The 11946-nt window shown below is 41.1% G+C and overlaps 1 protein-coding gene across 1 annotated transcript in view; it reads right to left on the reverse strand.

Moving 5' to 3' along the window:
- Window positions 1-11946, reverse strand: part of NEURL1B (neuralized E3 ubiquitin protein ligase 1B) — a 305897-nt gene that overhangs the window by 172712 nt on the left and 121239 nt on the right. The gene's annotated exons all lie outside the window — the stretch shown is intronic.

Genomic DNA, 11946 nt, shown 5'->3' on the forward strand with positions numbered 1-11946 from the left:
TCACTGCTTCCTGCACAGTGAAATTCCACAGGGGCACCTACTTGGTATGTCCTTGCATATAGTAACCCAACATACATAAAGCCAATGAAATGTGTGTAAACATTTTGCACTGTCTTATGCTCCAATGGTATTTCAGATGATGCAGGATTCCCATTGAAGCCTTAGCTGATGACATCAATATGGAACCTACAGAACATTGCAGCTAAAGACACTGAGGTTGGAAGACTAGCTATGCTATATGTAATATCACAGAGGAGGGGAAATACCACAGAAAAAAGTGTTATTTGAGGCTGGTTCATTCACTCCTGGTGCCTCAGTTGCCTCAGCTTCAGAAAGATGCCTTACTTCTACAGAAATGGATCCAAATCACCTGCATTAACCTAACCTGGGAGAGGGAGCTGGGAAGGAAAAAGCTCCACTGGTGCAATACATGTAATGCGAGGGGTGGCAGATGGAAATGTGCCAAAGTACATACAGCCCTAACCCTCTGAAAAACAGAATAAAAATTATGCTGAAAAACAGTGTGGCTCTACAATTTAAAATATGTTGATAAGAAAAATACTGCTGTTTGAATAATTAGATTCTACAATGATGCAAAAGAAATAATATCCTTTAGGAAGAGCTCAGTTTGCAAGCATGTGTGCTGATACAAAAACAAATAACTAACTGAAAAAAGTCACACTTGTCATTGTTGCAGAGGCATAAGAAAGATGTCCTCCTGGATTCTGTAGCAGAAAATAATGATTCGGTGTCTGTCAAAAATGGTGTATTAATTGGTTGTGTAAGTGACAGCATAGAGACTGCAGCTAAGTTTTAGCTCTTTCGACAGACAGCACATTGATATTTAACTCTTGCTTATGACTGTAAATGTCATAATATATTTAAACAAAAAAATGCTATTTGGCTCTTATTGCCATTTCAGTGCCTTCTGATAATGTATAGTCACTTTCAGTTCCAAGTTGACATGCTTCTGTTACTCTCAAGAGATAAGAATGCATAGCAGTGGCATAGTTGATATGGCCCTATGCCAAGCTTTAAGAAAATTAATTTACAGACCTCACCACCAGGGGGTGCTGGAGCATTGCAAGTCAATCTATTCCTTCTTGATGTGACCTGCAGAAATATCTTGTGGCCCAGTCTATTCATTTATGGTCTTTGACCTTACTGAATGCAGAAATGTAATCATGCAGCTCAGCAGTTCTATGGGTTTATTTCTGAAAGATCCAGTAAATTAGTTTGCATGTTTTCCTTTCAGCCATGGTGAAAATGATAATTTAGGATCAGTTTATTTATTCAGATGGCAAAACAAGTAAATAAATAAAATAAACTGCATAAATACAGCAGGCAATAACCAACCAACCAACAACATTACCCAATGGAAAACCATAGTAGGTCTCTGTTCTGAGCGCTTCTGTAAATTCCTTCACCCTTTTATCAGTGGTATGAAAGATTACACTAAACTCAGAGAAAAGAATCCAACAAAACCTAACTAAAATTGCTGCATGTCGATGATTTAAAAACGGTGGTACTGCTTAAACACGTCCAGGCAAATTCTATTTCAGCTAGCAGCCACTGCAATCTAAACATTGCAAGAAAGTACAGTTGAGTTCACTTACCATAAATATAGATGTTCGAGTGTATTCACTGTTGAAGTCATTACATTTGGGTTATCTGCCTGTAGGTAGCCCTCAGCCACTCTGAATATCAAAGTCTTGGATTCCTGCATCGGATGCTGTATCTTCTTCCATGACATCAGGTCGTCAGGGGTATAAAACATGCAGCCAATGCCATTACATCAGTTTTTCTTGCCCCAGATGTCAGGTGCCCCCATAATGGGAAGCAATTATATGTTAGGTTACACCTCCAACAAAAAGCAAATACACCAGAAAGCTTAAATAGACCAAACAAGAAGGAAGGTAGAGCCAAGAGAAGTCAGGGGGCTGGAGGGAGGGTAACCAGGACTGCAACAGTGAATACACTAGAACATTTATATTTATGGTAAGTGTACAAAACTGTACTATGTTCTTTGTGTTTTACTGTTGCAGTCATTACATTTGGGTTAGGAATTTAGAGAGCATTAGGACCAGCTGTTAAGCCCTGCAAGACTGCAGTGGCAAAACCAGCTCTGGATTTAGAAAAAGTAGGCATGTGGTAATGCTTGGTGAAGGTATGTACAGAGCTCCAGGTAGCAGCTTCTAGGATGTCCCTGGTAGGGACTCCTCTGAAGAAGGCTGTAGAGGTAGATGCAGCCCTGGTGGAATGTGATCTTATCCCCTGTGGGGTAGTTTTTCCATGGTGCTTATAGCAGAAATGAATGCAATGGACTATCCATTTAGAAATGGTTTGCTTTGAAATGGCCTTCCCCTCTGCCCCTGCAGCAAAACCAACTAGCAGCTGTTCAGATTTTCTGAGAGGCTTGGTCCTGTCCAAATAAAAACTAAGTTGTCTGTGCATGTCCAAAGAGTGCAGTATTTGTTCACCTTTGTTTTGTAGATTCAGGAAAAAAGTAGGCAGATGAATGGACTGACTTAGGGACACACTAGACACCACCGTGGGCATAAAGGAAGGATTGGTCCTGAGGGAAACCCTGTCTGCATGGAAGATAATGAAGGGCTCCACTGCCATGAGGGCCTATAATTCAGACACTCTTCTTGCTGAAGTGATGGTTAGACTGAAGGCTGTTTTCCAAGAAAGGAATTTCAACTCTGCAGTTGCAGCTGGTTCAAATGGAGGGAGAGTGAGCATTTCCAATACAAAGTTAAGGTCCCAGGCTGGAGTAGGGGCTCTCCTGGGGGGGGGTCTTAAATTTTTGGCCCCTCTGAGGAACTGCTTTAGCAGGGGATGAGAGAAGAGGGGTGGTTCAGTATTATAATGTGCTGAAATGGCAGAGGCATGACTTTTAATAGACAAGAAGGATAGGCCTTTGTGGAGCATTTCTGTTAAGTACTGAAGAATATGAGGTAAGCTGGGCACTGTTGTGCCCATCCCCTGAGTTTCGCTCCAGGAACAGTATCTTTTCCACTTTTCAGCATAAGATTTTCTAGTGCTAGGCCTCCTTGCTTCCAGAATAACATCTAGCACCTGCTTACTGAGGGATGCTACTGGAGAGCTCAAGGGATTAGCCAGGCTGCAAGGTTCAGGGTTTGAAGCTGAGGGTGCAGAATCTGGCCCGCCTGCTGGGACAGCAGGGAAGGTGTCTGAGGTAGGTGCCATGGCTCCAGCAGTATCATACTTCACAAGAGGGGGTACCACTGCTGGTGTGACCAGTCTGGTACAATCAGTATTGTCCTTGGTTTGTCCTGTTTGATCTTTTCAGAACCTTCGAAAGGAGAGGCAGAGGGGGAAAGGCATAAACTGAGAGGCTTTCCCAGGTAAAGGACAGGGCATCCACTTTCCAAGCTTGACTGTGGGGAGTCCTTGTGCAGAATTTGTCCAATTGGTAATTCTGGGGGTGGCAAACAGGTCTATTTCTGGAGTCCTCCATTTGTTCCTCAAGAGGTTGAATATTTTTGGTTCCAGTTTCCATTCATGTGGGCCCATGAGATTTCTGCTTAGGTCATCTGCCAGTGAATTTAGCTTGCCTGGCAGGAATTGAGCTTGTAGATGCACTTGGTAGCTCAAGCCTGTGTTCCACAGAGCCATGGCTAGTCTGCAGAGAGTGTACGAGTGGGTTCCCCCCTGCTTGTTTATGTACCACATAACTGTGGTGTTTTCTGTCTTTACCAATAATTGTCCTGGAAGGATGTGGTCCTTGAAGGCTGTCAGGCAATTCTGTACAGCTAACATTTTTTTTTTGGTTGATATGCAGGTGCATCTGACTCTGGTTCCATTTGCCCTGAATGCACTGCCCTGCCAAGTGAGCCCCCCATGCATAGTCTGATTGCATCTGTTGTTAGGGTTTGGGCGGCAGGAGGTAGATTGAAAGGGAGCCCCTTGCTGAGGTGGCAGGCCTCTGCCCACCAAAGGAACTCTGTCTTTATACAAGGAGTGATAGGAATCATTGTTTCCAGGTCCTGATAATGTTGGCACCATAGGCTTTTTAAATACCATTATAGTTTCCTCATATGCAGTCCTGCATATGGAATTAGTAGACTACAAGAGGCCATGAACCCCAGGGCTTGCAGAATTTTCCTTGCAGATACCTGGGTCTTTGTGGACAGTAGTTTGAAGTAGGCTGTCAAATAAACTTGTTTCTCTGGTGTGAGGAAAGCCATCTGGGAGGTTGTGTTCAAGCTTGCTCCCAGGAATACAATCTGTTGGCAGGGTACTAGGTGAGATTTATTTTCGTTTATGGTGTACCCCCCAGTGAGATTAGAAGTTTCTTTATAAATGCCAGATATTTTAATAGCAAGTCCTGGCTTTCTGCCTGAATCAGACAATTGTCCAGGTATGGGTATATTTGAATATTTCTCTGCCTGCAAAATGCAATGGCTGGAGCTAGACACTTTGTGATCACCCTGGGCACAACAGATAAGCCAAAGGGAAGTGCAGAGAACTGATAGTGCGTGGAGCCTGCTCTGAAGCATAGGTATTTCCTGCAAGATTCCCTTATTGAAATGTGCATGTAAGCTTCCTTTAAGTCTAAGGTTGCCAATCAGGCATCTTTGCCCAGCATAGGGAGCAGCTGTTGAAGTGTTAGCATTTTGAATTTTGGGATTACCAAAAAGGTGTTTAGAATAGAGAGGTCCAGGATATGATGCCAGGAGCTGCATTTTCTGGGTACCAGGAAAAGTCTTGAGTAAAAACCTTGTCCCCTTTCTTCTGCTGGGACAGGTTGAATAGCCCTGATACTTAGAAGAGAGAGAACCTGCTGTTGAGCCTCTACCCACTGATTTGGGGGTAGGTCTAGCCAACCGTTTGGGGTTGGTAAGGTGTGGAAGTGGAATCTGTATCCTTGGAAAACTATATTTAAAACCCATTTGTCCTGGGTAATGAGTTTCCAGTTTTTTGCATGCAGGGCGAGCTTTCCTCCTAAGGGAGCAGGCAGCTGAGCAGGGCTTGGAAGGGTTAAGGTTACGTCATTGTGACATTTTTCCATAGGGGGGTGTCTTACTACTTCCAGCTTTGGAAGTGGGAGCCCCCCACTGCTTTGGCCTGTGTGTAGCCTGATACTGTAACCTAGGTGGTTTGTTGTTCCTGGGTTTAGACTGAGAAGGCCTGGAAGAAACTGGGAAGGACCAATTCTTAGAAGGCCAATGCCTACTAAATCTGGGAGGCTGTACTTGCAGGAAATCTTTAGCAGTTTGCATAATTTTAGCTTTTTCCTCCATCTTTTTAAGGACTTCTTCTACTTTGTTGCCAAACAGGCAGTCTTGGTTTAAGGGAGCATCCAGTAATTTAGCTTTAACATGATCTGGCAAGTTTTGCTCCTTAAGCCAAGCATGCCTTCTAAGTACAGACCCAATGACAGCAGCCCTGCAAGATGCTTCTAAAGAGTCAAAACCATATTACATAGTATGTTTACCAACTTATTCAGCAGAATACATTAAATCCTGTAATTCTTTATGTTCAGCACAGTCAGAAATCAACATCATTTTCTGTTTAATGTAGTCACAAAATATGCTGCTGATACTTTAACATATGAAACTGGCAATGTAATGCCCTAATGGCCAAAGTAGCAGAAGTGTATACCTTCTTACCTCATCTGTCCAAGGCCCTGGAATCTCTATCAGAGGGGGTAGGATTTTTGGCAGCAGTAGTTCATAGTTCATAGTTTAGTACTATAGGCTAAGCCCCAGCCTTCAGCCATTTTAAGCCTATCCAATTATCCCCTGTGAGATTCAATCCCTGCACCTTGTGTTTATAAGTCAAACACCTTAACCATTAGGCCACCCTCCCAACCCTCTTGGTTTAATGTCCTTTGGTCCTTGTGAAATGGTCTCTGGATCTGCAGTAGGATTCTTGAAGTGGAACCTCTGTAATACCTGTCAGGTTTTTTGGGAGCTGGAGGTAAAGTGCCTGGGGCCAAGCTAGATTCCAAGAAGGCATCATCTACTATGTCCAGAACAGGAGGAATAGCTAAATGCCCATGTTGAGGGAGGAGTTAGAATTCCCTAAGCCTCTTTTTGGAGTCAGAGTAATCCTGGCTTTCCCAGCGGAAATGCTCCCTAAGAATGTGCAAGGTTTTACCAAAGAAAAATCTTCTGGAGGGGAAGCAGAGGGAATGGAATCCTCTATACATCAGAATCCTCATAGGTAGATAAGGGCAAATCCTGGTAATCAGAAGAAACAGAAATTTCAGAATCCTGATCAGAAGAATCAGAAGTAAAATCAGTTCTAGGTCTCTTAGAAGGGGAAGGCTGACTTCCCCTAATTAAAGTAATAAGGTCTTCAGCCATTCTAAGCATTTGTTTTTTAGGCATATGGGCCTGGCCATGCAGTTTGTATGTCGGTTTTCTAGGCGTGGGTCGAGTTTTAGGCCTTGATGAAGAAGATGGCATCAGTTTAAAATGCAAATCTGTAGGCCTGAATACACCCTCAGAAGCCAGTGCCTGCACAGCAGCTCCGGACCCATCCAAGGTAGAGACATCCGCAGGTTCCACAGCCGAAGAAGCATCTCGCGGCATACTGGACTCCGAATGGGTCTCAGTAGAGGCCTGCGAATCTGAAGTAGCGGGTATCAGGGGCTGCGAAAGTGCCTCACTGAGTACCGGTGAACTGGCGACTAGCTTAATGGAAGCATCGTTGGCAGTTTTGGACCTATGTGGTCTGTCTCTTTCTTTATTCTTGTATTTTTTCAGAATATCAGTAGTCGGGTGGCTTACTGAAGCCATTTCTGGATAGTTAAACCGAGTACCAAAATAATTTGCTGCTAAAATAAACCGACGACGATTAGTCGGGGGGTTGAATAAGGCAGAAAACCGACAGTGAGGGACATCGTGGTCTGGGCCTAAGCAAGAAATGCAGTATGAATGAAAATCTTTATGAGGTATTTGGTTTCCACAGGTAAGACAATTGTTAACTTTTACTGACATTGGTTAAGAGCAAGAAAAAAGATCCCCAGTGGGGTACTTTTTTTGAAGACTTCGGTTCTGAAACTCTAAAACGAACATTTCAGGAGTCGGCCAACCAGCACTTGCAAACTGCTTCTGCTTCGGGCACTGCACAGCAAGAAAGACTGATGTAATGGCGTCAGCTGCATGTTTTATACCCCTGACAACCTGACGTCATGGAAGAAGAGACAGCATCCGATGCAGGAATCCAAGACTTGAATATTCAGGCCGGCTGAGGGCTACCTGCAGGCAAATAACCCAGATGTAATGACTGCAACAGTGAAACACGAAGAACATCTACCCCATAACAAAATTCAGAATGAGAATTGGAAGAGAAGTACATCCTTTTGCAGTATTCCCCTCATCCAACAACTCCACACGCTTCTACTATCACTGCACTTTATCATTTCTTCCCTACACAGCTTTACTCAACTACCTAATTGTCCTCATGATTCTCTGTAAAACATTAATAGAACAAGTGGTAGATAAACTTTTCTATTTAGCAACTGCACACTGACAGTCTGTAAATACTTTCTGGATGTTTTACTGTATCAGTCTCTTTGATTCATTATACAGTATGTAGCCCCAGCAGTTTGGCAAGTTGTAAAACACTTGTTTGTGATTTCATTTAATGTCATGTGTGTCACTGCAATGTTGTACACTCTCTGTTAACTTTTGTAGTTTTCATGGGTTAATGTTGCTTCTTTCTTTCTTTCTTTTTTTTAAAATGTAACTTGAAAATTAAATACTTAATGCTTGCTACCAATTTGTTTTACCTCTGGGCTGTGCCCAAAAAATATCTACTTATGAATCAGTGCTCTGTTTCATTCAATAAACCTCAAAAAATGAATAGACAATCAATAAAGTTTTCTTTTTTTGTTTATTTTTTTGACAGTAGAGGAAATCTTACAGCAGAAATTCACTTGGCTGTCCATATTTTATGTAATACCAGCAATAATCACTGTAATTGTTTCTAAACTAATTATTTATTCTTTTAAAAGAATACAAGGTTAAAAAAATACATCTATATACATTGATTCAGTACAGAGTTTTATAGTGTCTAATATATACAGGATTATCCTGGCATAATGTCACCCAACCTTAGTTCCTAGTACCTCTGTCGAGTAGAGCCACTGGTGTGATCCCCAGGGTGAATTGTCTATTTCCCATCCACTCATCAAAATTTCTCTTGAAGAGGGAGGGCCAGTGAGGTGCTCTGCTTGACATGTATGGGAAGTCTATTCCAGAGCATGGGCAGTCTCTGGGTGATGAACCTGTTCCTCCAGCATGTTCTTTTGATTGTGGTAATGAGGTTGAGGTCTCTGGAGCATGTGGTATGGAGAGATTGGGATTTCTTTACATGTATTATTTCTAACAGAGCTGGGTCAGACATGGCTTTGTAAGTCAAACAGCGATCGGTTCTAAGTAGGCAATACTAGACAAAGAATAGTTGGAGTTTTATGAGTCTGTCCATATAGGAAAAGTGTTTAAGGCCTAGAATACTCTTTGTGAGGTATGAGATACTTTTAGACAGATGTTTGTGCATGCGTACACGTGTGTGTATGTGTGTGTGTGTGTGTGTGTGTATATATTGCAAGGGTAAGGAGCAAGTTATGTGATGAGTAGTGACACCACAAGCAACAAAACATCATTATTATATATGTATACACACACACACACACACACACACACACACACACACACACACACACACACACACACACACACACACACACACACACACACACACACACACACACACACACACACACACACACACACACACACACACACACACACACACACACACACACACACACACACACACACACACACACACACACACACACACACACACACACACACACACACACACACACACACACACACACACAATTTAAATCTAAAATGCCAGATCCCCATAGATTCCATTTACCTGACTTGTTTTTTATTTTTTATTTTGGGGGGGTGGGAATGTATGTTTTTTACGTAGATACATAGATAGGTAGATAGACAGATATGTATATGAGATACTTACCTTTAATCAAGTGTGCATTTCTTTGAACAGAATAAAGTACAGCTCATCAAAACTCAAATGATTGCACATTTCAGCTGTTTTTTTGTTTTTTTCTGTTCGAGAATGTGTTACAGGGGAGAATCAGACACTGTGTCCTTTCCTCACTGTATTGTTATTCCAATTTGTTTTAATACTATTCACAGTTGTGTGTTAAGTGAATGCCAAAAATATATTACTTTACAATAACTTTGTGGTAAATAGAAAACTATGCTGGTTTCTAGCTGCTTCTGTGCCTATCATAAAAATATAGCATACTAAAAAAACAAAGATATGTTTATGTAAACAGAGGGTGCTAATGTACAGTCCGACTGTCAGAATCCATCCTACACTCTCACAAACACGGCTATCTGACACACTGCCCTCCTTCAGAAGAACAGGTACGATAACTTCTACTTCCTCCATGGTAGCATTCCTAAAGTCATTCACTCTTTTCACCCTCCAACAGGGCAAATTGATTCTTTAAAATCAAGCATCTAGATCTACAAACAAATTTGTTACAGGCTGAAGGTGCCTGGCCCATTTCATAAGAGTTCTACTTAAGCAACACAATAGCCCAAAATTATAGTTTTATAAAAAGACAATTAACAAAATAGATGTCTTTGCTGAAATCAACTAAGCTAGTGTGTTCATCTTCTGGTCACATCCAGAGAATTTTTTAACTGTTTTGTTCTGTGGTTTAATTTGATCTCCACTGTTCTATACTCAACTGCTAAATTTCTTACAGTCAAAAAACTGCATTCCTGATGCATCTGTGTGATAAAACTGTTGACTGAAGTTGGACAGCTCTAAACTACAGAACACACCCCAATCCATAAGGAACAGAACGTATTATAAATCATTATAAATGTTTCAGTGTGACAGCGAGATTTGAATTTATAGATGAACTAGCTTACCCTGCAGTGAAATGAGCCAATCATGCTGTGTGAAGTGTACTATTAAAATGATCAGTGTACTTCACTGCTATTTGTTTGCAGTTCTAATCACCTTGGTCACTTGCAAATCTACCTCGAATTGCTATGGGAAAAGCCTTGAATAAGAATGATGTCATGATTTATTGTGTAATTTTCAAAGTTCACAAACGGCATTTATTAATGTGTAAGCTTCTAAAAAAACAACCTACATGTCCAAAACATCTGCTTAATTAGTATTAACAGCCAGCATCAGACTGCTTTGGCAGGTAAACATTTATGTTCAAGGATATAATAAAATTGAGTCTGGACCTCAAAAATATGATATTCAAGTGTTAAATAAAATTATGAAGCACACGCAGCACTACCATTGCTAGATACTTATCTGCTAGTAGAAAGTTGCTTCAGCTAAATATTTCCTAAATAATGGGCATGGACAGTACTGGATACCATAAAGGTGGGACAACGAGGAAACAGACTCTCAGGGAAGGGCAATCCTCTGATGCCAATACACAAGTTCAGTGTGTGAAAATAGCAATGTATGCATTAATAAAGCTTGTGTCTGAAACATTGTTCTGATTACAAATAAGACAATATCATAAACCTTTTGCTTCAGAAAACTTAAAAATAGAACATGTTTTTGTGAGGAAAGAATTTTTTTCTGTAAAGGATAGATAGTATTATAGTGGTGTACAGGTTATTGTTGTTGCCTCACAGCAAGAGATTGTCTGGTTCAATTCTCAACTCGGGTGCCTTCTTTGCAGAGCCTGCATGTCCTCCCTGCATTATTGTGGGTTTTCTCTGGGTACTCTGGTTTCCTCCCACATTCCAAGATGTACATCTGGAGCATTTCTCCCTGGGCCTCTGCTAAAAATAGGTTCTGTCCTAGTCGGAATTTCCCAATCAATAAAAAATCCTGGTGGTTGTGTAAGGCAATTCCAGTGAAGGGCTGCATACATGATGGATTTGCTACATTCATCTTTCAAATATATTCACAAAAAAAGTATTAATTTAACAAAAACATGGATAAACACCAACTGTAATATATAATGCAGTCTGCTCTTAAGTTATCTCTTAAAGCTAAGCTTGATTCCAGCTCATGGATAAGTAGCAGCACTTTCATATTTGTCTTCAGGTGCTAGACCCCATACAGTTAATGACAAGTAATATTAATACAAGCTCCGTTTTCTTATTTAACACTGTATGTACCCTTTAAAATGGTCTAAGTTTATAAAGGAAAATCAACACATTTAGAAGGAGCAAGGTAAAATCTGAGGTCAAAACTCATATGCAGCGGTAAATCCCAGGAGGTCAGAGGTCAACATCTTAGCTCACTGTCCCAACAGTCTGTCCTCCAAATCTGCAGTGTTCACTGGAGCTGCATCTTTTTCCTGGCGCAACGTATAATAATACAGTCATATTATTTTATACTTTACTTCTTGCTATGATGTGAACATAAACATTTTTTTTCCAAATTTCTCAGTGGTCACAAGGTAGGGTACACAAACCATGTATTTACTGCATAACACAGGCTGAACTAAGCAGTGTAACTTTCTCATGGACCTCATCATATAGTGGTGTGCACCCATGCAATAAATACATTATAATTTTCAATATACCTACAGCATCTTTTGCATATTTTTAGGCTGTAAAGCCACAGAGGTTTATAAGAAGTACTTATTCCCAGTATGAAGTACTTATTCCCAGTGTGCCACCATCCTCATCATTATCACCATCAATCTATTTTTTCCCTATTTTCTGCTTGTGGTTGGAGTCTCATGTTAAATGCCTCCATCGCTCTCAATTCGTTGTCACACTCTTACCTTCTTCGACAGTCATGCATGACTATCGCAGGTCTTCTCTCACACAGTCCTGATGTGACATGCAGTCTGTGATCTGTGTTCTCCAATCTAGTGAAAACTGCACACCATAGTTCATGTCCAAAGGGGTTGGTCTATATCCTCCAATA

This window comes from Protopterus annectens, chromosome 4.part0 (genome assembly GCF_019279795.1).
Source record: "Protopterus annectens isolate FY-2018-M chromosome 4.part0, PAN1.0, whole genome shotgun sequence".
NCBI lineage: Eukaryota > Metazoa > Chordata > Ceratodontiformes > Protopteridae > Protopterus > Protopterus annectens.